The sequence below is a fragment of the Triticum dicoccoides genome, chromosome 2A (genome assembly GCF_002162155.2).
Source record: "Triticum dicoccoides isolate Atlit2015 ecotype Zavitan chromosome 2A, WEW_v2.0, whole genome shotgun sequence".
NCBI lineage: Eukaryota > Viridiplantae > Streptophyta > Magnoliopsida > Poales > Poaceae > Triticum > Triticum dicoccoides.
In genome coordinates, this window is record NC_041382.1 from 1,084,666 (window position 1) to 1,108,416 (window position 23,751).

Genomic DNA, 23,751 nt, shown 5'->3' on the forward strand with positions numbered 1-23,751 from the left:
CTGATTAGGATTATTATGATATTACTGTTGATCCAGATATAATTACTTTGGTTGAATCTGATCCTTTTTATGGCTATGAATCTGAAACTGTTGTGGCACATCTTCGTAAGTTAGATGAAATAGCTGCCCTGTTTACTAATAATCTGAGATCGCGCCACTTTTATATACTCAAAATATTTCCATTCTCATTAAAGGATGATGCTAAGAAATGGTTTAATTCTCTTGATCCTGCCTGTGTGCAAAGTCCCCAGGATATGATTTATTACTTCTCTGCTAAATATTTCCCTGCTCATAAGAAACAAGCTGCTTTGAGGGAAATATACAATTTTGTGCAAATTGAAGAAGAGAGTCTCCCACAAGCTTGGGGGAGGCTTCTCAAGTTACTTAATGCTTTGCCTGATCATCCTCTTAAGAAACCTGAAATATTTGATATCTTTTATAATGGACTAACTGATGCTTCCAGAGATTACCTGGATAGTTGTGCTGGTTCTCTTTTCAGGGAAAGAACACCGGATGACGCTGAAATTTTATTGAATAATATGTTGGCAAATGAAAATAATTGGGCACCTCCTGAGCCACCTCCCGAGCCAACTCCTGAGCTAGCTCCTGAGCCAATTACTGAGCCTATTCCTAAACCAACTCCGAAGAAGAGAGGTGTTCTATTTCTCAGTCCCGAAGATATGCAAGAGGAAAAGAAATCTATGAAAGAAAAAGGTATTAAAGCTGAAGATGTTAAGAATTTACCTCCTATTGAAGAAATACATGGTCTTAATTTACCGCCTGTTGAAGAAGTATATGATCTCAATTACTTATTTACTGAAGAACCTCCCGATATCCCGACACAGGTAGTAAAGGTAAATTCTCTCTATAGATATGATAAAGTTGAAGTCCCTCCTACTAAAATTGCTAGTCAGTGCTTGCATGAGTTTGATGACTTTATGTTTAAGCAAGATGACTTTAATGCTTATTTTGGTAGACAACTAAAGCAGAATACCTTTATGATTAAACGCTTGAGTGATTATATGGATAATATTAGAGGTGAACTTAAACTTGTTAGCAAACATGCTTCTATGGTTACCACTCAAGTAGAACAAGTACTTAAAGCTCAGAAAGAAATGCTTGATTAAATGAATAGTAAGAAAAATGATTATGCTGTTAGAGTGGCTACTAGAACTGGTAGAATGACTCAGGAACCTTTGTATCCTGAAGGCCACCCTAAGAGAATCGAGCAAGATTCTCAAAGAAATAATATTGATGCACCTAGTTCTTCTAAAAGGAAGAAAACGAAAAATGATAGAACTATGCAAACTTCTAGTGAACCTATTGCTGAACCACCTGATAATCCAAATGATATCTCTATGTCTGATGCTGAAACACAATCTGGTAATGAACATGAACCTAGTGAAAATGTTAATGATGATGTTCATGATGATGCTCAACCTAGTAATGATAATGATGTAGAAGTTGAACCTGTTGTTGATCTTGATAATCCACAATCAAAGAATCAACATTATGATAAAAGAGACTTCGTTGCTAGGAAACATGGTAAAGAAAGAGAACCATGGGTTCAGAAACCCATGCATTTTCCTCCGAAACCATCCAAGAAAAAGGATGATGAGGATTTTGAGCGCTTTGCTGAAATGATTAGACCTATCTTTTTGCGTATGCGATTGACTGATGTGCTCAAAACAAATCCTTATGCTAAGTATATGAAGGATATCATTACTAATAAAAGAAAGATACCGGAGGCTGAAATTTCCACCATGCTTGCTAATTACACTTTTAAGGGTGGAATACCAAAGAAACTTGGAGATCCAGGAGTACCTACTATACCATGCTCCATTAAAAGAAATTATGTTAAAACTGCTTTATGTGATCTTGGAGCTGGTGTTAGTGTTATGCCTCTCTCTTTATATCATAGACTTGACTTGAATAAGTTGACACCTACTGAAATATCTTTGCAAATGGCTGATAAATCAACTGCTATACCTGTCGGTATTTGTGAGGATGTACCTGTTGTGGTTGCAAACGTTACTATTTTAATGGATTTTGTTATTCTTGATATTCCTGAGGATGATAGTATGTCTATTATTCTTGGAAGACCTTTCCTTAATACTACAGGGGCTGTTATTGATTGTAACAAAGGCAATGTCACTTTTCATGTTAATGGTAATGAGCATACGGTGCACTTTCCGAGGAAACAACCTAAAGTTTATAGTGTCAACTCTATTGGAAAAATTCCCTCGATTATATTTGAAGGTTTTGAATTTCCTCTTCCTACTGTCAAAAAGAAATATGATATACTTATTGTTGGGGATGTCCATATCCCCGTTGAGGTAACATAGTGTTATTCGAAATTTCTCCGGTTCCATGATTATCGGAATGAGTTTGTTAACAAGACTTGATCAACCTTGTTAGTGGATTCTTTTTGATGAGCATGAGATGGATGAAACTAGAAGCACAACCTTCTGTACCCTCTTTATATTTTCTGTTCTTTAGTAGAAATAAAGTAAAATAGTATTTTTCTGTCTGTTTCCTGACTTATCCGTGCAATATAAAAATATCCCGAAAATAAAAGTCCTCAGAATGCCATGCCAATTTAATATGATTTTTTAGAGAATATTGAAGGATTTTTAGTGCAAAAATTACCGCGGGGGGAGCTGCCACCTGGTCACGACGGTGGAGGGCGCGCCCTACCCCCCTGGGCGCGCCCCCTGTCTTGTGGGCCCACGGTGGCCCTCCTCCACTTATTCCTGCACCCATCTTCTTCCTCTGTCTCACACAAACCCGAAAAACCAACTCAAGCTCGTGTTCCAGCAACTTTTGCTGCGATTTTCGATCTCCTTGCTCAAAGCACCTCTCGCAAAACTGCTTGGGGAGATTGTTCCTTGGTATGTGACTCCTCCATTGGTCAAATTAGTTTTTGTTCTAGTGATTTATTCATTGCAAATTTGTACTGCATAGGTGACCATGTTCTTGAGCTTGCATGTCAAATATATATGGTTCCAAGTAGTTCTAATGCTTGATATATGCTCTAGGCACTTGTATGAGTAGTTGCTATCAATCTTATTGAAGTTGGTTCACTTTGTTTGAAGTTACTAAAAATTTTAGATTGTTTCAGAAATAATGAAGAGACTTTTGAGGGGCTCGTCGAGCCGAAGTTCTAAGGAGAAACAAAAGGAAGAAGAACGGAAGCCCAAATTTAATCTGCCTCGTATCATGGAGGTCTGGCCATGTGAATGGCCTTCCGATGACTTCTTGAGGAGTGCTGGGATTTATGAAGATTTCTATCTATTGATTGAGAACGCCGGCCTCACCAACTTCCTCCGCGACCAACGTCATCAGTATCTCTTACTCACAAATACTTTTGTGCAGAACTTCTACTTTTTCCCTAAGAAATCACCTCCAACAGTAGAGTTCCATTTATATGATGTTGCTAGGGAGATGACATTAGCTGCATTTTGCGAGGTTTGCAAAATACCTTTCGAGGGTTCTTTAGATGAACCACACCGTAATGAAGTGGAAGCTTATATTGACACTATCACTGTGGGAGAAACCAGGAACGTTTCTGATGCAAGAATTACTAGCATACATTTCCCTGTTGTAAGCTACTTTGCCTTATTTGCTAGTCGTTGCTTGATTGGTCGCGGGAACTGTGGGAACCTTAGTATTCCTAATATTATTATTTTGCTCCATGGTTTATACCGCAATAACTCTGTTAGTATGGGTGGAATTGTTGCTAGACGGCTGAGTATGAACCGTACTAAGGGCCCCATCTTTGGAGGCATTTATGCTTCACGCCTAGCTGAACATTTTGAAATACCTATTAGGCATGAGGAGAAAGAAGAAACAACGCTGCCCCATGCTTATTTAGATTATAAGAGTATGGTAGCGCATGATTTTCTTGTTAAGAATCGCGAAAGGGCGCTTAAATATAAATTGTACTTTGATAAACATCACCCTGAGACTATTACTTTGCCTGCTCCCTCTTTGTTTAACTTGTCTGCAGGTACTTACATTGTTCCGTGGGCGGCTGTTCAAGCCTATAGGAATCCTGCACCAGCCTCGAAACCGGAGCCTCCATGAATGTCTGTTTATTCTTGGGATCCTGAGGCGGTTGCCAGCTAGTGGCAGTCAGAGTCCTCTTCATCACATTATGATCCCAACTATTCTTCAGCGCAGTACGACCCCAGCTTCATCTACGGGTATCAGCCAGCTTATCCTTGGCAATAGACCAACTTAGGCCAAAAGCCTAAGCTTGGGGGAGTACGTATTTCCCACCGAAATTACATTCATGTTCACACTCATTGCTAGATGTCGGTGCTCATACTCTTTCACTGTAATATCCATGCTAGTTTATTTTCCTTTTTCCTGCTTTCTTCTTGTGTGTTCAATAAACCTTAAGAAAAACAAAAAAAATTAGTGTTAGTCTACTTTCCATGCTTGTAGTAGAATTAAAAAGAAAACCCAAAAATATTTCCCGTCCTTCTTTTGCTTGTTGGGAGCTTTCCCGTGTAAATAGTTTTTATTTTTATTTTCCTTTGTTTGGGGGTCGAGAAGACTATATTGAAAATGCTTAGTGGCTCTTATATGTGAAGGAAATATGCCCTAGAGGCAATAATAAAGTTATTATTTATTTCCTTATATCATGATAAATGTTTATTATTCATGCTAGAATTGTATTAACCGGAAACATAATACATGTGTGAATACATAGACAAACTTAGTGTCACTAGTATGCCTCTTCTTGACTAGCTCGTTAATCAAAGATGGTTATGTTTCCTAACCATGGACAAAGAGTTGTTATTTGATTAATGGGATCACATCATTAGATGAATGATCTGATTGACATGACCCATTCCATTGGCTTAGCGCCCGATCGTTTAGTATGTTGCTATTGCTTTCTTCATGACTTATACATGTTCCTATGACTATAAGATTATGCAACTCCCTTTTGCCGGAGAAACACTTTGTGTGCTACCAAATGTCACAACGTAACTGGGTGATTATAAAGGAGCTCTACAGGTGTCTCCAAAGGTAGATGTTGGGTTGGCGTATTTCGAGAATAGGATTTGTCACTCCGATTGTCGGAGAGGTATCTCTGGGCTCTCTCGGTAATGCACATCACATAAGCCTTGCAAGCATTGCAACTAATGAGTTAGTTGCGAGATGATGTATTACGGAACGAGTAAAGAGACTTGCTGGTAACGAGATTGAACTAGGTATTGGATACCGACGATCGAATCTCGAGCAAGTAACATACCGATGACAAAGGGAACAACGAATGTTGTTATGCGGTCTGACCGACAAAGATCTTCGTAGAATATGTAGGAGCCAATATGGGCATCTAGGTCCCGCTGTTGGTTATTGACCGGAGATTTGTCTCAGTCATGTCTACATTGTTCTCGAACCGTAGGGTCCACACGCTTAAAAGTTACGATGACAGTTATTATGAGTTTATGCATTTTGATGTACCGAAGTTTGTTCGGAGTCCCGGATGTGATCACGGACATGACGAGGAGTCTCGAAATGGTCGAGACATAAAGATTGATATATTGGACGGCTATATTTGGACACCGGAAGTGTTCCGAGTGATTTCGGATAAAACCGGAGTGCCGGAGGGGTTACCGGAACCCCCCGGGGAAGTAATGGGCCTTATTGGGCCTGAGGGGAGAGAGAGGGCAGCAGCCCAAGAGGTGGCGCGCCCCCCCTCATGGGGAGTCCGAATTGGACTAGGAGGGGGGGCCTTTCCCTCTCCCTCTCCCTCTCTTTCCTTCCCCCTCAAGTCTCCTAGTTGGACTAGGAAAGGGGAGTCCTACTCCCACTAGGAGGAGGACTCCCCCTCCCCTTGGCGCGCCCCATTGGGCCGGCTGGCCTCCACCTTGCTCCTTCATATACGGGGGCAGGGGGCACCCTAGAAGACACAAGTTGATCCTCGTGATCGTTCCTTAGCCGTGTGCGGTGCCCCCTGCCACCATATTCCACCTCGATCATATCGTTGTAGTGCTTAGGCAAAGCCTTGCGTCGGTAGAACATCATCATCGTCACCATGCCGTTGTGCTGACGGAACTCATCCCCGAAGCTTTGCTGGATCGGAGCCCGGGGAGCGTCATCGAGCTGTACGTGTGCTAAGAACTCGGAGGTGCCGAAGTAACGGTGCTTGGATCGGTCGGATCGGGAAGACATACGACTACTTCCTCTATGTTGCGTCAACGCTTTCGCTGTTGATCTACAAGGGTACGTAGATCACACTCTCCCCTCTCGTTGCTATGCATCACCATGATCTTGCGTGTGCGTAGGAATTTTTTTGAAATTACTACGTTTCCCAACAGTGGCATCCGAGCCTGGTTTTCTGGTTTGATGTTATATGCACGAGTAGAACACAAGTGAGTTGTGGGCGATATAAGTCATACTGCCTACCAGCATGTCATACTTTGGTTCGGCGGTATTGTTGGATGAAGCGGCCCGGACAGACATTACGCGTACGCTTACGCGAGACCGGTTCTCCCGACGTGCTTTGCACAAAGGTGGCTTGCGGGTGACTGTTTCTCCAACTTTAGTTGAACCGAGTGTGGCTACGCCCGATCCTTGCGAAGGTTAAAACGGCATCAAGTTGACAAACTATCGTTGTGGTTTTGATGCGTAGGTGAGATTGGTTCTTGCTTAAGCCCATAGCAGCCACGTAAAACTTGCAACAAAAAAGTAGAGGACGTCTAACTTGTTTTTGCAGGGCATGTTGTGATGTGATATGGTCAAGACATGATGCTAAATTTTATTGTATGAGATGATCATGTTTTGTAACTAAGTTATCGGCAACTGGCAGGAGCCATATGGTTGTCGTTTTATTATATGCAATGCAATCGCGATGTAATGCTTTACTTTATCACTAAGCGGTAGCGATAGTCGTGGAAGCATAAGATTGGCGAGACGACAACGATGCTACGATGGAGATCAAGGTGTCGCGCCGGTGACGATGGTGATCATGACGGTGCTTCAGAGATGGAGATCACAGGCACAAGATGATGATGGCCATATCATATCACTTATATTGATTGCATGTGATGTTTATCTTTTATGCATCTTATCTTGCTTTGATTGACGGTAGCATTATAAGATGATCTCTCACTAATTATCAAGAAGTGTTCTCCCTGAGTATGCACCGTTGCGAAAGTTCTTCGTGCTGAGACACCACGTGATGATCGGGTGTGATAGGCTCTACGTTCAAATACAACGGGTGCAAAACAGTTGCACACGCGGAATACTCAGGTTATACTTGACGAGCCAAGCATATAGATATGGCCTCGGAACACGGAGACCGAAAGGTCGAGCGTGAATCATATAGTAGATATGATCAACATAGTGATGTTCACCAATGAAACTGCTCCATCTCACGTGATGATCGGACATGGTTTAGTTGATTTGGATCACGTGATCACTTAGAGGATTAGAGGGATGTCTATCTAAATGGGAGTTCTTAAGTAATTTGATTAAATTGAACTTAAATTTATCATGAACTTAGTACCTGATAGTATCTTGCTTGTTTATGTTTGATTGTAGATAGATGGCTCGTGCTGTTGTTCCGTTGAATTTTAATGCGTTCCTTGAGAAAGCAAAGTTGAAAGATGATGGTAGCAATTACACGGACTGGGTCCGTAACTTGAGGATTATCCTCATTGCTGCACAGAAGAATTACGTCCTGGAAGCACCGCTGGGTGCCAGGCCTGCTCCTGGAGCAACACCAGATGTTATGAACGTCTGGCAGAGCAAAGCTGATGACTACTCGATAGTTCAGTGTGCCATGCTTTATGGCTTAGAATCGGGACTTCAACGACGTTTTGAACGTCATGGAGCATATGAGATGTTCCAGGAGTTGAAGTTAATATTTCAAGCAAATGCCCGAATTGAGAGATATGAAGTCTCTAGTAAGTTCTATAGCTGCAAGATGGAGGAGAACAGTTCTGTCAGTGAGCATATACTCAAAATGTCTGGGTATAATAATCACTTGATTCAGATGGGAGTTAATCTTCCAGATGATTGCGTCATTGACAGAATTCTCCAATCACTGCCACCAAGCTACAAGAGCTTCGTGATGAACTATAATATGCAAGGGATGAACAAGACTATTCCCGAGCTCTTCGCAATGCTGAAAGCTGCGGAGGTAGAAATCAAAAAGGAGCATCAAGTGTTGATGGTCAACAAGACCACTAGTTTCAAGAAAAAGGGCAAAGGGAAGAAGAAGGGGAACTTCAAGAAGAACGGCAAGCAAGTTGCTGCTCAAGAGAAGAAACCCAAGTCTGGACCTAAGCCTGAAACTGAGTGCTTCTACTGCAAGCAGACTGGTCACTGGAAGCGAAACTGCCCCAAGTATTTGGCGGATAAGAAGGATGGCAAGGTGAACAAAGGTATATGTGATATACATGATATTGATGTGTACCTTACTAATGCTCGCAGTAGCACCTGGGTATTTGATACTGGTTCTGTTGCTAATATTTGCAACTCGAAACAGGGACTACGGATTAAGCGAAGATTGGCTAAGGACGAGGTGACGATGCGCGTGGGAAACGGTTCCAAAGTCGATGTGATCGCGGTCGGCACGCTACCTCTACATCTACCTTCGGGATTAGTATTAGACCTAAATAATTGTTATTTGGTGCCAGCGTTGAGCATGAACATTATATCTGGATCTTGTTTAATGCGAGACGGTTATTCATTTAAATCAGAGAATAATGGTTGTTCTATTTATATGAGTAATATCTTTTATGGTCATGCACCCTTGAAGAGTGGTCTATTCTTGTTGAATCTCGATAGTAGTGATACACATATTCATAATGTTGAAGCCAAAAGATGCAGAGTTGATAATGATAGTGCAACTTATTTGTGGCACTGCCATTTAGGTCATATCAGTGTAAAGCGCATGAAGAAACTCCATACTGATGGACTTTTGGAGCCACTTGATTATGAATCACTTGGTACTTGCGAACCGTGCCTCATGGGAAGATGACTAAAACACCGTTCTCCGGTACTATGGAGAGAGCAATAGATTTGTTGGAAATCATACATACCGATGTATGTGGTCCGATGAATATTGAGGCTCGTGGCGGATATCGTTATTTTCTCACCTTCACAGATGACTTAAGCAGATATGGGTATATCTACTTAATGAAACACAAGTCTGAAACATTTGAAAAGTTCAAAGAATTTCAGAGTGAAGTTGAAAATCATCGTAACAAGAAAATAAAGTTTCTACGATCTGATCGTGGAGGAGAATATTTTAGTTACGAGTTTGGTGTACATTTGAAAAATTGTGGAATAGTTTCGCAACTCACGCCACCCGGAACACCACAGCGTAATGGTGTGTCCGAACGTCGTAATCGTACTTTACTAGATATGGTGCGATCTATGATGTTTCTTACTGATTTCCCACTATCGTTTTGGGGATACGCTCTAGAGACAGCCTCATTCACGTTAAATAGGGCACCATCATAATCCGTTGAGACGACGCCTTATGAACTGTGGTTTGGCAAGAAACCAAAGTTGTCGTTTCTGAAAGTTTGGGGCTGCGATGCTTATGTGAAAAAGCTTCAACCTGATAAGCTCGAACCCAAATCGGAGAAATGTGTCTTCATAGGATATCCAAAGGAAACTATTGGATACACCTTCTATCACAGATCCGAAGGCAAGACTTTTGTTGCTAAATTCGGAAACTTTCTGGAGAAGGAGTTTCTCTCGAAAGAAGTGAGTGGGAGGAAAGTAGAACTTGACGAGGTAACTGTACCTGCTCCCTTATTGGAAAGTAGTACATCACAGAAAACTGTTTCTGCGACACCTACACCAATAAGTGAGGAAGTTAATGATAATGATCATGAAACTTCAGGACAAGATACTACTGAACCTGGTAGATCAACCAGAGTAAGATCCGCGCCAGAGTGGTATGGTAATCCAGTTCTGGAAGTCATGCTACTAGATCATGATGAACCTACGAACTATGAAGAAGCGATGGTGATCCCAGATTCCGCAAAATGGCTTGAAGCCATGAAATCTGAGATGGGATCCATGTATGAGAACAAAGTATGGACTTTGGTTGACTTGCCCGATGATCGGCAAGCAATTGAGAATAAATGGATCTTCAAGAAGAAGACTGACGCTGACGGTAATGTTACTGTCTACAAAGCTCGACTTGTCGCAAAAGGTTTTCGACAAGTTCAAGGGGTTGAGTACGATGAGACCTTCTCGCCCGTAGCGATGCTTAAGTCTGTCCGAATCATGTTAGCAATTGCCGCATTTTATGATTATGAAATTTGGCAGATGGATGTCAAAACTGCATTCCTGAATGGATTTCTGGAAGAAGAGTTGTATATGATGCAACCGGAAGGTTTTGTCGATCCAAAGGGAGCTAACAAAGTGTGCAAGCTCCAGCGATCCATTTATGGACTGGTGCAAGCCTCTCGGAGTTGGAATAAACGTTTTGATAGTGTGATCAAAGCATTTGGTTTTATACAGACTTTCGGAGAAGCCTGTATTTACAAGAAAGTGAGTGGGAGCTCTGTAGCATTTCTGATATTATATGTGGATGACATATTACTGATTGGAAATGATATAGAATTTCTGGATAGCATAAAGGGATACTTGAATAAGAGTTTTTCAATGAAAGACATCGGTGAAGTTGCTTACATATTAAGCATAAAGATCTATAGAGATAGATCAAGACGCCTAATTGGACTTTCACAAACACATACTTGATAAGATTTTGAAAAAGTTCAAAATGGATCAAGCAAAGAAAGGGTTCTTGCCTGTATTACAAGGTGTGAAGTTGAGTCAGACTCAATGCCCGACCACTGCAGAAGATAGAGAGAAAATGAAAGATGTTCCCTATGCTTCAGCCATAGGCTCTATCATGTATGCAATGCTGTGTACCAGACCTGATGTGTGCCTTGCTATAAGCTTAGCAGGGAGGTACCAAAGTAATCTAGGAGTGGATCACTGGACAGCGGTCAAGAACATCCTGAAATACCTGAAAAGGACTAAGGATATGTTTCTCGTATATGGAGGTGATAAAGAGCTCATCGTAAAAGGTTACGTTGATGCAAGCTTTGACACTGATCCGGACGATTCTAAATCGCAGACCGGATACGTGTTTACATTAAACGGTGGAGCTGTCAGTTGGTGCAGTTCTAAACAAAGCGTCGTAGCGGGATCTACATGTGAAGCAGAGTACATAGCTGCTTCGGAAGGAGCAAATGAAGGAGTCTGGATGAAGGAGTTCATATCCGATCTAGGTGTCATACCTAGTGCATCGGGTCCAATGAAAATCTTTTGTGACAATACTGGTGCAATTGCCTTGGCAAAGGAATCCAGATTTCACAAGAGAACCAAGCACATGAAGAGACGCTTCAATTCCATCCGGGATCTAGTCCAGGTGGGAGACATAGAGATTTGCAAGATACATACGGATCTGAATGTTGCAGATCCATTGACTAAGCCTCTTCCACGAGCAAAACATGATCAGCACCAAGACTCCATGGGTGTTAGAATCATTACTATGTAATCTAGATTATTGACTCTAGTGCAAGTGGGAGACTGAAGGAAATATGCCCTAGAGGCAATAATAAAGTTATTATTTATTTCCTTATATCATGATAAATGTTTATTATTCATGCTAGAATTGTATTAACCGGAAACATAATACATGTGTGAATACATAGACAAACTTAGTGTCACTAGTATGCCTCTACTTGACTAGCTCATTAATCAAAGATGGTTATGTTTCCTAACCATGAACAAAGAGTTGTTATTTGATTAACGGGATCACATCATTAGGTGAATGATCTGATTGACATGACCCATTCCATTAGCACCCGATCGTTTAGTATGTTGCTATTGCTTTCTTCATGACTTATACATGTTCCTATGACTATGAGATTATGCAACTCCCGTTTGCCGGAGGAACACTTTGTGTGCTACCAAACGTCACAACGTAACTGGGTGATTATAAAGGAGCTCTACAAGTGTCTCCAAAGAGACTTGCCGGTAACGAGATTGAACTAGGTATTGGATACCGACGATCGAATCTCGGGCAAGTAACATACCGATGACAAAGGGAACAACGTATGTTGTTATGCGGTCTGACCGATAAAGATCTTCGTAGAATATGTCGGAGCCAATATGGGCATCCAGGTCCCGCTGTTGGTTATTGACCGGAGATTTGTCTCAGTCATGTCTACATTGTTCTCGAACCGTAGGGTCCGCACGCTTAAACGTTACGATGACAGTTATTATGAGTTTATGCATTTTGATGTACCGAAGTTTGTTCGGAGTCCCGGATGTGATCACGGACATGACGAGGAGTCTCGAAATGGTCGAGACATAAAGATTGATATATTGGACGGCTATATTCGGACACCGGAAGTGTTCCGGGTGATTTCGGATAAAACCGGAGTGCCGGAGGGGTTACCGGAACACCCCGGGGAAGTAATGGGCCTTATTGGGCCTGAGGGGAGAGAGAGGGCAGCAGCCCAAGAGATGGCGCCCCCCCTCATGGGGAGTCCGAATTGGACTAGGAGGGGGGGCGTGGCCCCCCTTTCCCTCTCCCTCTCCCTCTCTTTCCTTCCCCCTCAAGTCTCCTAGTTGGACTAGGAAAGGGGAGTCCTACTCCCACTAGGAGGAGGACTCCCCCTCCCCTTGGCGCGCCCCATAGGGCCGGCCGGCCTCCCCCTTGCTCCTTTATATACGGGGGCAGGGGGCACCCTAGAAGACACAAGTTGATCCTCGTGATCGTTCCTTAGCCGTGTGCGGTGCCCCCTGCCACCATATTCCACCTCGATCATATCATTGTAGTGCTTAGGCGAAGCCCTGCGTCGGTAGAACATCATCATCGTCACCACGCCGTTGTGCTGACGGAACTCATCCCCGAAGCTTTGCTGGATCGGAGCCCGGGGAGCGTCATCGAGCTATACGTGTGCTAAGAACTCGGAGGTGCCGGAGTAACGATGCTTGGATCGGTCGGATCGGGAAGACGTAGGACTACTTCCTCTATGTTGCGTCAACGCTTCCGCTGTTGATCTACAAGGGTACATAGATCACACTCTCCCCTCTCATTGCTATGCATCACCATGATCTTGTGTGTGCGTAGGATTTTTTTTTTGAAATTACTACGTTTCCCAACAATATGCATGATTGTTTATTTAACTTAGAGCCCATATTACTTGTCTTCTCTCTTGAGTTGAATGCTTGCAGATTCCAGCTTAGTCCAATGCACGTGCACTCTTATTATTATACACACCGTTCGGTCGTGCAAGTGAAAGGCAATAATGATGATATATGATGGACTCATTAGGATGAGAAAAGCTGGTATGAACTCGACCTCTCTTATTTTTGTAAATATGATGATTCATCGTTCCTGATTCAGCTATTATGAAGTAAACATATTTGCAATGACATTTAGAGATTATAGTTGCTTTGTGCCATGCTTGATTAGCTATGAGTTATAATGGTTAACCTTGCGTGCCAACATGCTATTGAGATGATTATGATGTGGTATGATAGGATGGTATCCTCCTTTAAATGAATTGAGTGACTCGACTTGGCACATGTTCACGCATGTAGTTGAATCAAATCAACATAGCCTTCATGATATTTATGTTCATGGTGGATTATATCCTACTCATGCTTATATTCGGTGTGAATTAATTTTAATGCATGTTTACGACTGTTGTCGCTCTCTCAGTTGGTTGCTTCCCAGTCTTTTGCTAGCCTTCACCTGTACTAAGCGGCAATACTGCTTGTGCATCCAAACTCCTTAAACCCCAAAGTTGTTCCATATGAGTCCACTATACCTTCCTATATGCGGTATCTACCTGCCGTTCCAAGTAAATTTGTATGTGCCAAACTCCAAACCTTCCAATGAAATTCTGTTTTGTATGCTCGAGCAGCTCATGTGCAACTATGGCTGCCTATATCTTCCATGCTAGGTGGGTTATTCTCAAGAGGAGTGGACTCCGCTCCTCATTCACGTGAAAGGGCCGGTAACCGGGATGCCCAGTCCCATGATCCAAAAAGATCAAAGCAAATCAAAATAATTAAACAAAACTCCCCCTGGGACCCGTTGAATGTTGGAGGCACTCGTTGTTTCGAGCAAGCCATGGATTGATGCTTGTGGAGGAGGGGGAGTATAAACCTTTACCATTCTTTTTGGGAACTGCCTATAATGCATGTAGTATGGAAGATACAACCATCTCATAGTTGTTACGTTGACAGTGAAAGTATGCCGCTCAAAATATTATTTATCTCTATTTCAAAAATCGAGCTCTGGCACCTCTACCAATCCCTACTTCCCTCTGCGAAGGGCCTATCTATTTACTTTTATGTTGAGTCATCACCCTTCTTATTAAAAAGCACCCGCTGGAGAGCACACTATCGTTTGCATTCATTATGATTGGTTTATATTGGGTATGACTTGACTGGATCTCTTTTACCATGAATTACAATGTTTAGTCAGTCCTTGATCTTTAAAGGTGCTCTGCATTTATGTTTTGCGATCTCAGAAAGGGCTAGCGAGATACCATTTTGTTATATCATGTTATGATTATGTTGAGAAAGTGTTGTTATCCGAGTTTTATTATTATGGCTCGCTAGGTGATTATGCTATTGATATGAGTAAGTGTGAGACCTACGTGTTATAGTGAGTATGGTTAGTTCATAATAATTGCTGAAACTTGAATGCTGGCTTTTCATGTTTACAACAACAAGAGCAAACAGAGTTTGTAAAAGTTTTTCTTTTTCTCTTTCAGTTTGTCAACTGAATTTCTTGAGGACAAACAAGGGTTTAAGCTTGGGGGAGTTGATACGTCTCCGTCGTATCTACTTTTCCAAACACTTTTGCCCTTGTTTTGGACTCTAACTTGTATGATTTGAATGGAACTAACCCGGACTGACGCTGTTTTTAGCAGAATTGCCATGGTGTTGTTTTATGTGCAGAAAACAAAAGTTCTCGGAATGACCTGAAACTCCACGGAATATCTTAGAATAAATAATAAAAAATCCTCGCCAAAGATGAAGACCAGGGGGCCCACACCCTGTCCACGAGGGTGGGGGGGGGCGCGCCCCTCCCCCCTGGGTGCGCCCCCTACCTCGTGGGCCCCCTGGTGGCCCTCCGACGCCAACTCCAACTCCATATATTGGCTTTCGAGGAGAAAAAAATCAGAGAAAAAGTTTCATCGCGTTTTACGATACGGAGCCGCCGCCAAGCCCTAATCTCTCTCGGGAGGGCTGATCTGGAGTCCATTCGGGGCTTCGGAGAGGGGGATTCGTCGCCGTCGTCATCATCAACCATCCTCCATCACCAATTTCATGATGCTCACCGCCGTGCGTGAGTAATTGCATCGTAGGCTTGCTGGATGGTGATGGGTTGGATGAGATTTATCATGTAATCGAGTTAGTTTTGTTAGGGTTTGATCCCTAGTATCCACTATGTTCTGAGATTGATGTTGCTATGACTTTGCTATGCTTAATGCTTGTCACTAGGGCCCGAGTGCCATGATTTCAGATCTGAACCTATTATGTTTTCATGAATATATGTGAGTTCTAGATCCTATCTTGCAAGTCTATAGTCACGTACTATGTGTTATGATCCGGCAACCCCGAAGTGACAATAATCGGGACCACTCCCAGTGATGACCATAGTTTGAGGAGTTCATGTATTCACTATGTGTTAATGCTTTGTTCCGGTTCTCTATTATAAGGAGGCCTTAATATCCCTTAGTTTCCAATAGGACCCCGCTGCCACGGGAGGGTAGGACAAAAGATGTCATGCAAGTTCTTTTCCATAAGCACGTATGACTATTTACGGAATACATGCCTACATTATATTGATGAACTGGAGCTAGTTCTGTGTCACCCTATGTTATGACTGTTACATGATGAAACACATCCGGCATAATTATCCATCATTGATCCGGTGCCTACGAGTTTTCCATATACTGGTTTACGCTTATTTACTTTTCTGTTGCTACTGTTACAATCACTACAAAAATACCAAAAACATTACTTTTGTTGTCTTTACTTTGTTACCATTATCACCACTATCATATTACTTTGCTACTAAACACTTTGCTGCAGATACTAAGTTTCCAGGTGTGGTTGAATTGACAACTCAGCTGCTAATACTTGAGAATATTCTTTGGCTCCCCTTGTGTCGAATCAACAAATTTGGGTTGAATACTTTACCCTCGAAAACTGTTGCGATCCCCTATACTTGTGGGTTATCAGTGATCAAATGTTATTACGGAAAAAATAAATACATAAAAGTTCATACATAGTTCTCATTGAACAACATATAGCTCTCTAGCGCATCTAATTAAAACATACATTGAAACTATGTAAAACATTTTAATGCAACAACAAATGTGATCATAATCGCAACTAAGGTAAGAATTGATCCAACGGCATAATGATACCAAGCTTCAGTATGAATGGCATATTTTCTAGTCTTTCTTATTTTCAAGCGCATTGCATCCATCTTGATCTTGTGATCATGGACGACATCCGCAAAACGCAACTCCAATTCCATCTTCTCCTCCTCAATTCTTTTCAATTTTTTTTCAAGTAATTTTTTTCTTTTTCAACTAAATTTAACCTCTTGACAAGAGGGTCGGCTAGAATTTCCGGTTCACATACCTCCTAGATAAAAACATCTATGTCACGTTGGTCGACATAATTGTCATAAACACTAAATGAAACAAATAGTTATAAAAGATAATATACCACATCCGAATCATAGATAGGACGAGGGCCTACGGCGGCGGATACCAAAACCATGACACTATATAATAATAAACAATAATAAAATTAAGAAAAATATCCAAGTAAGAAATTTTTTCTTTTAAAAAGAAGATAAGAACAAGAGGCGATGCCGGCGATGTGATTAGCGATGTGATGCCGGCGATGGTGCCGGCGATGTGATCGGCGTGGGCGATCGACGGCGGTGAGGACGGGGACGGGATGGGATGGACCGCCAAACCTAGACAAATCTTGAGGAAAATGGATTTTTGAGGTCGAGCTTCGAGAGGAGAAAGCTTAAGTGTGGCTTGGGCATTTCATCGAACACCTCATGTGCATGCATAGAAGGGAGACATTCAGAGCTCATGCACACACATCTCACACGGCCAAAAAATAGAGGAGTGAGCAGGCAGGGGCGTGTATATATAGGCATTTATTTAGTCCCGGTTGGTGGCTAGAACCAGGACAGAAGCCTGCTCTTTAGTCCCGGTTCCAGCCACCAACCGGGACTAAAAGGCAGCAGGCCCTTTAGTTTTGGTTCGTGTCTGGAACCGGGACCAATGGCCCTAGAGGCCGGGCCGGCGCCCTGGCCTCATTAACCAGGACTAAAGGGCTCACTGGTCCCGGTTCGTAGCTGAACCAGGACCAATGCCCTTTTCAGGCCTGGACCAAAAGCCTGTTTTGTACAAGTGCCCCTGGTTTAACTGAGATAATCCTAGAATCTCTTGTGATAAAAAAAGTAGAAGCATATAGTACACCATCCAATGTCCTAGGATATTACTCCCTTGGTTCCTAAATATAAGACTTTTAGTGATTCCATTACAGACTACATACCGAGCAAAATGAGTGAATCCACACTCTAAAATGCATCTATATACATCTGTATGTAGTTCATATTGAAATCTCTACAAAAAGGTTTTTATGTTTAGAAACGAAGGGAGTAGTAGAGAAGAGGCTGGTACTATACACATGGTTTGTACTGTACTACTAATTTAGTGCTCAAGGTGGACATCACAATACCAACTGAAGCATAAGTCTAACTGCACTAACCTTTTGGTACAACAGAAACATGCATGCTACTCCCTTCTCTAATATAAGACCTTTTAGCTATGTCAAAATAGTGACTACATACATACTAAAATGAGTGAGCATACATACTAAAATGTCTTATATTAGGGAATGGAAGGACTACCATCTCACAAACTACTCTTGCAAGTGGGGCCCATGGGTGCATTCGACGGAGAAACAATTCGTTACTCATACATTGCATTGCATCAACTCACACAAATCAACAAAGTCATACACATGTATACCTGCACCCCTGGGTTTTTTATGACAGTTGCATGACCAGCACTAGGCCGGGCAAAGTGGGCGAACGCCTGGGCCCAAAGAAGAGGTGGGCGATGGTACAAAAAACCACTATACTACTATCGGTTGAGTCCAAAGATCATTGCACATGTGTAATAGAATCCTAATTTTGCAGGAGCAAATCTACATCACATCAAAGTAACAACCAATATGATAGGAGATAGTGAATCTGGTAGGCGGCAGTCTAATAGGCGACAATGAGCTTAGTTAGCATGTTAGTCTATTTCCCTAATAGACGTCCTGTAGGTGGTACCGAAATCTATGTACACTAGTCTATGTTTAAACCATACATAAGTTTTAATTTTAAAAATCGGCATTAGCACTTGTATGCACTTGATGAGACCAAATGTCTAGAGGAGTATACCAAATAAATAATGTATGTAAGCATAAATGAATCGCCAATATGTTTATGTTTGTTGGTGATCAGTGTTATTTTAATACCATATATATGTTGAACTTATTACCGAATCTAACCGGAACACATTTGCAAACGTTAAAATTTATATTCTACAAGGTTCTATAAATATGCACACCTAATAATACACTAGAAATTATTATTAAGATATTAGTTGGACATTATTCTTTAGATAGATATAACATGAATATATACACATACATACTAATATGTATATTTGCACCATATAATTTGTGAAATTGACACAAAAGTGATTCCTATATAATTTATGTTATATCATTTAATTTACATTTAGCATGCACAAACTGATTAGTGATATGCATTACAATTTATAACAAAGAACACTTGTTAACTATAACAACTAACCAATGTGGTTAATTATACCAACTAAATAATCAAAATTATACTCCTTAATATTGTATTATGATAGAAATTAAATAAATAAGAGTAAAAGTTTGGTACAAAACTATTTATTTTTTTGGTCTCAATTCCAAATTTATTTGGACCGTTCCTGGACGGTTGCGTAGGCCAAGCACGCTCTAACGTTTCCGAAGGAGGCTAGCCCCTGCGCTGGGAGATCATTGACTTCCTAGTTACCATGCACCGCCACCTGAACACGACCACAGGACATCGGTGCACCACATTCTCACTCACTAATCTAAGCCGTGCAACTCACCTACATGCATGTAATGTAAACTACTCACCATGTTTACCACGACAACAAAGAAATGTGGCAGCGTTGATGCATGCACCAGACCATATTGAGGCCGGCCGCAGAGAGGAAACCCTAGCCATGACAGCCACGATGGATTCAGTGTTGGAGTCAAATGGACTGAACTTTTGTAAGAAATGATTGAATTCGATCAGGTGCTCGATACACCAACAAGTGCGCTGCAAGGCAATTGGCAGACCGACTGGTGCTAACTTGTGACACGAGTGAGAACGCGCCAAGTCCAATTTGCTGCCAGATCATCTCTACGATCGTGGAGCGGAGCTTCTTGTGCGAAGTGAGCGAAGAGGCAGAGGTTCGGGAGAGCAGCCATATGGATCGAGCACACATCCTCTTTCTCGAGAACATCTGCGGTGGAGAAGAGCAAGTGCCTCCTGGCCAATGTGGACCACTCTACCCCCCCCCCTCCTCCTGCAATGCTCCTGCCACCGCCTTCTTCACCCGTGGTCTCGCATGCATGGTCGCGTATCTCTTTCAGTGCTATTGCCTTCGTTGGTAGGTGTCCTTGTTGGTTTACTGGGCATTGGGTATGGAATCTACTTGCTCGTCATATGTGCCAGGTCGCACGGTAATCATTCATGTTAACACTCCCTACTTGTGTTCTTTCTTTCTTTCTTTCATGTATAATCATAATGATGGACTGTTTCTCAAGTTCAAACTTGTTGCTGTAAACAAGTTTCTCGGAGGTGAGGAGCCAAGGCTCCCACCAAGGGACGCAGCAGCAGCAGCGGCTGAGGCACGGGCAAGAGCAACCGGAGATGGCACAGGAGCCCGCCGCGGTCTCCGGCATCCTGTTGGCGGTGCCCATGTTGCCCACTATGTCGTCTAGCAGGATGTTTTGGTTTTGTGAAGACAAGTCAAGGACGTGCGTGGAGCAGAATTAGACGTGGCTGGATCATCTCGATGTGGTTGTTTGAGTTTTTCACCTGCCTGTTAATTTCTTGGGTTGAAAAAAATTGTATTTGTTTGTCCATATATTTGAGCACGCAGTCCCAGCTTTAACATAAACAAGAGTGAACATAATGTGTACCTGAAGCAGATTGTAAGCCCCATTTAAACTCTTTGTTGACTTCTGCTCTTGCAAGCTTGTTCAGCTCAGCTTCTGCCTTCTTCTTCTCCATTTTAGCTGCTATTTCTGATGCCTTTGCTTGATCTTTTGCACCCTTCTCTTGTTCTTTCTGAGGCGCATCCTCTGCTTTCTTCAACTCAGCTTCCAACTTGGCCTCTAGAATGGTTAGATTCTTGTCTTCAATTGCCTTGGTCTTATCCCTCTGCAGAGCAAGCAACTTCTGTTCCATCTCATCTTGTATCATTGTACTTGTAGTGGGTTGGGCATCAACTTGGCTCTGGGCTTTAGTTATGAATGATGAATGTGGAATGGGCATTGCTGCCACATTCCTGACAATAGGTACCTGCATAGATTACAAAAAAAGTCAATTCCTTGATCAATTTGAACAATGTTGCATAGGATTTAGGTAAGATGGCATTTATTTCCTGAGATAATCTTCCAACAAATGTGTCTTGGTAAGATGGTAAAACAGCAGGTCCATGGATGCTACTCTCCTGTACAACATGAAATAGATGAGTACAATGCATGAACAAGATGGAATGAGCAGTGACTATAGATAAAATTAACCCGAGTAGAGACTGGTTCAGGGTTAGGTGCAGCAGGTGGTGTTGGAACATTTAGTGGTACTGAATTTGGTGGAACTAAGCAATTTTTGAACCAGTAGCAACCATTTTTATTATGATTTGGTAGTCCACAGTAGCTGTACTGCATATCACCCCATGCCTTGACATTATCCCCCCACCCCTAAAATCTATTTCACCTGGTGCTTTCCTTCTCTTCTTTGTTGGTCCTCCAACATGCTTTTGGTACACAGGAGGTAGAATGGTAGGTCGATTCATCTTCTCCCATTCAGTCCTATCTTTGCAAGGATGTACTATGTTGGCATTGGCTTTCTTGTGCATCTCAATGGAGTAACCCTTGTCCACTAGAGAAAAAGAGGATCAATGTTCTCTTGCCTTACACAAGCAATGACATGTGGACAAGGTACTCCTGATTGTTTCCATCAGTTGCAAGTACACTTCTTTGTCTTGAGATCAACCACATAGTCTATAGGAGTATAGCTAAACCTATCTCCAACTGAAAAGAGATTATCACAAGCTCCCTCAACAAAACAGTTGCTTGAGTACTCTGTATTTTTTTCAACCAACTTTGTCGTGGTATTTTCACGACAAATATCCTAACGAAAGGACTTAGACATGAGGCCATCATAATGGTGATTAACTTGTCAGGGTTGAGCGGGTCAAGAGACACAAGTTTACCCAAGTTCGGCCCCTCATGGTGGAGGTAAAAGCCTACTCCTTCTCTTGTTGCTTATTGCTTGAGTATCGATTACAAGGGAGCAATTTCGCTTGACCTAGCTATCGATTGATTGTAACATGTCTATTCTGTGTCAGGGACTCGTCTTTATATACAGGTCGAGGCCCCTGCCTTACAAGAGTCCGGGCCGCGTCATGACACGTGACCAAGCCTAACTCTAAGTCGCCTTGCCTTTCATGACAAGTCACCGTACGACGGCTTACTCCTCTGGGCCGCCTGCCGCCTTCTGACTTCGGGCCCTAAGCCGGCCCATCTTGTGAGCCGCCCATCCGGTACTGCGTCATAATCATCCTGGTCCATCTGAAGACCAGCTCCAAGAGTCGCCAGTAGTTTAACCCAGCCTTCACAGGGCGGGTTACACTGCGGGGTTATATCCCCAACATTAGGCCCCAGATTGATTTGAACTTGTTCATGTCAATCTTCTTCTTAGTCTGGCAAGTCTTCCCTCCGAGTCTCACGACCTTAGCTTGAAAAATTTCATAACCCACCATACAAAATGATGATGTCACCTCCATAAATTTAGGGAGTTTTCTCATGTCGTCATAACAAATCTTATACAAATCCTATTTATCTCGAAAATCGAGGTGCCCTTCTCGTTCCAAAAGTTACCATGCCTCCTCGGGTCTTGCACCTGCCTTTTACTGTTACCTCCACCTATAAATACGTACGGGGCCCCCTCTTTCATTTTTACCTTGTCTCCTCCACTTCTTCTTCCTCACGAAACCCTCTACCATCAAACCTCTGCCGCGCCATCGACCTTTGCCGGCTGCCTCGCTCGGGACTGCAGCACCGCTCTGTCTTCACCGGAGCTCAGCGGCGCACCTCCGCTCTCAGCCACTACAACAGGTACCGAAAGCTCTCTTCCTTAGATTCACATTACCTCGTCGGAGTTCATAGAGTTCGTCGGTGTTCATCCGCTCTTCCTCATGATAACTTGAGTAGATTTTATACTGGATCTGAGATGGCCATAGAAGTACTGCGGGAATATTTTGAATATCAATCTTGCAATCTGAATAAATCATGCTTCGTTCAGAATTCGCGTATGGTTCACTAGCAGCTCCTCCACTGCCATTAGGGTTAGCCATTATCTTTCTTTTTTAAATTGCCCGTAGATCCATAAGTGTAGTTGTTCTAGTCTGAAACTTGTTTGTTCCATACTTAGTAGAACATTCAACAATCCTCACCTTAGCTCGCGCCCTTGTATATGTGGACGGCTTACCGACATATTTGTAACTCGCCAAATCTCAGAAGCTGCATCTGTAACTAAACCGATTCACTGTTTTAATTTGATTTATCATTATGTTGTCTTATTCATTCCACTATGATGACGGGTCATTACTTTCCAAGTAACCCACCATATTCTATTTCCGCAGTCTTCCATAATATTTAGGTGGCTCAGTATGTCGAAAACCACTATTTGCGATTGGTCGCCTTCCCTAGTCACTGATACCATCCTCAAAGATTATCAAGCACAAGGTCTCTTGGCGGGTCAGGAAGAAATTGGCTGCCGAGTCAGTCGAGGGGACAACGTTCCTAATCCCGGTGAAGGGGAGGTTGTGGTTTTTACTGACCATATCCTTAGAGGCTTTACTCCGCCCGGCTCCAAATTTTTTCGGGATGTCTTGAAATTCTTCAACCTTCACCCTGAAGGCTTCATATTCGGCTTTGTTGTTGGAGGGGTCTTTGAACCGCAGGCGTAAGACATACCGTATCTTGTCGCCTTGCGGGTGTTGGGGAACGTAGTAATTTCAAAAAATTTCCTACGCACACGCAATTATGGTGATGCATAGCAACGAGAGGGGATAGTGTCGTCCACGTACCCTCGTATATTGTAAGCGGAAGCGTTATGACAACGCGGTTGATGTAGTTGTACGTCTTCACGGTCAACCGATCCTAGTACCGAACGTACGGCACCTCCGCGATCTGCACACGTTCAGCTCGATTTCTGTCCCACAAACTCACGATCCAGTAGACCTTCGAGGGAGAGTTCCGTCAGCATGATGGCGTGATGACGGTGATGATGAAGCTACCGATGCAGGGCTTCGCCTAAGCACTGCTACAATATGAGCGAGGTGGATT

At 42.5% G+C, this 23,751-nt stretch overlaps 1 pseudogene; it reads left to right on the forward strand.

Moving 5' to 3' along the window:
* The window catches only part of LOC119352576, a 35,594-nt pseudogene extending 15,424 nt beyond the window's left edge, over window positions 1–20,170 (forward strand).
* The last annotated feature ends 3,581 nt before the right edge of the window (window positions 20,171–23,751 follow it).